At 38.4% G+C, this 2,345-nt stretch overlaps 1 non-coding gene across 1 annotated transcript; it reads left to right on the top strand.

The window, feature by feature from the left end:
• The first annotated feature begins 274 nt into the window (after positions 1–274).
• On the top strand, positions 275–381 carry LOC142172337 (small nucleolar RNA R71). The gene has a single exon (XR_012701698.1). It is a non-coding gene; the product is annotated as a small nucleolar RNA R71 (small nucleolar RNA).
• The last annotated feature ends 1,964 nt before the right edge of the window (positions 382–2,345 follow it).

Here is a 2,345-nt window from a genome sequence, read left to right as displayed (position 1 = left end):
TCGAGGCTAAGGTCAGCTTCCTTATCTCTTTGGCCATAGCATCAAGATGTACCTGCACAGATTTGTTAGCATCAACCTGGTGAACACCAGTTGATCTTCTTCTTTCTGTACTCTTAAAGTGCCATTGATTAGTATCTTCAGATAACTCATCAAGAATTGTAACTATCTCTTCAGGAGTCTTCTTCATCAACGGGCCTCCAGTTGCATTGCTCAATGTTCTACATGAGGCTGGTGTCAACCCATCCCAAAAGTCCTGGAGTTGCATCTAGAATTGAATTCGCTATGTTGACACTTTTGAACAATCTCCTTAAACCTCTCCCATGCTTCAAAAAATGTTTCAGTATAATTCTAGGTAAAGTTATGGATTTCTCTTCTAAACTTGCCCATTTTAGCTGAGGAGAAATATTTATCAAGGAATTTTCTGGTCATCTCCTCTCATGTTCTAATCGAACCCGTGGGCAGGCTACGAAGCCACTGCTTTGCATCAGCTTTAAGAGAAAAGGGGAATGTCCTTAAGTATACTTCATCTTGTGACACACCATTGTATTGAAAGGTGTTCATAATCTCCTCGAAGTTCATTAAATGTGTGTTTGGATCTTCATTTGGCTTCCCTCTGAAGACACAGCAATTCTGAAGAGTTTGAGGTAACCCTTACTTCAATTCAAAGTTGTTTGCTACAATTGGTCTAACACTTGATAAACCTTGATTGTAGACCGGTCTAGCATAATCGCCAAGTGGTCTTCCAGGCATGGGAGCTATATTTCTGAACTGGTCTACACCCAAGAGTTGATTTTGAGCAATTCTACGACCCCTCTCTTCTTTGTAGATAATTTGTGCATCTCTAATAGCTGCTTCTTCAGTATCCCATACAACTTGTTCTCGTCGTTGGGCTGTTTCTCTCGCAGCCAAATCTACATTATCCTCACCGTTTCCAGCCATAAGTTCTTTGGTTGAGGATTGCCCAAACTTTTCCGATGTCTCGATAAGATTTCTTTCCTTCCCCAGCTATCACGGTAGTTTTTCTATATCTGGCTCGTATGGTGGCACTTTTTTCGCAGAGGCTCAAGTCATGCACCAATCTAAACCTGTAACTTGTGCACTGTCAACAACACCAAACGTAAAAAGAGAAAAATAAAATAAAATAGAAAGAAAAATTCCTGAATTAGCACTAGAAACTATTTCAAACACTGTTGATTGCCAATCCCCGACAACAGTGCCAAAATTTGACGAGCTCGAAACACACACTTAAATTATGGTCGCTAGTCAAAGATAGTATAGTATAATATTGTGTCCACAGGGATTGGAGTTAAATAATATTTTCACAGTTTCTAGCTTGATTGTTGTCCAGGAGAATCAACAATTGAGAATTATATGATTAATAACTAAAATTAACTAAGAATCTAAAGCTGTTTACAAATGACTATCGCAACGAAGGTAAGCAAGGAAGTTATCCGTGGGAGAAAAATGGGATTGATAGGCTAGGTGTAAGATAATTATTTGGTATCTAACTCTAGATAAGTCACTTCTAATGTTTAAGTGAGTCTTTCGAATTCACTCAATTATCATTTCAAACGTTCAGCAAAATCTCCTATCTCGATCAAGTCTTAACCTCACAAGTTGAACCAATTTAAGCACGTGAAGATATGCAGGAATGAGTAGTGGATTGGTATTTAGGATAACCTCTCTCGATTATTCTTCTAACTAGGTTTAATCAATGATTCAACTAGCCTCTTTCGATTACTAAGAAGAATTAATAAACTCACCCAACAATATAATGCAAAGATATCACAAATTATGCCTCTCCCGATTATATGAACCAGTGAATATAGATGCAATAGTTAAATCATCCAAAAATGCTTCAATACATAAAACTAGAGTTATAATCCTCAAACAATCATCAATACACCAAATCCATCAAACCCTAAAGAGAACTACTCCATAGATATGGAGTAATTTATCACAAATATAATTAAAAGATAGGAAAACATAAATTCAATCCAAACTCGGGTCTTGAGTGAGGAAGGAATGATGAAATACTTGTGCTCGTGTTCTTCCCAGTCCTAATTAGCCTCTTTATGTCGAATATGTGTCAAATGTGTTTTTTGGAATAATATTTTTCCATGTATTTATACCAAGTAGGGTGGGACCCAGACGAAATCACCTTCTCCTAGCCGAAATAGGACAATTAGTCTGTCAAACTTGCACAGGCATTCAGCATGGGGCGACGCGCCATGCGGGGCATAAGTGGGGAAATCTAGAGAGTTGGTTCTGAATGGCAGCAGAGATTTTCATAGCCACGGCGCCCCATGCGCCATGGCAGTGAGGTTTTCTCAAAGTACGCATTT

The sequence above is a fragment of the Nicotiana tabacum genome, chromosome 17, assembly GCF_000715075.1.
Source record: "Nicotiana tabacum cultivar K326 chromosome 17, ASM71507v2, whole genome shotgun sequence".
Taxonomy (NCBI): domain Eukaryota; kingdom Viridiplantae; phylum Streptophyta; class Magnoliopsida; order Solanales; family Solanaceae; genus Nicotiana; species Nicotiana tabacum.
This window is presented reverse-complemented; position numbering and strand designations above follow the sequence as displayed.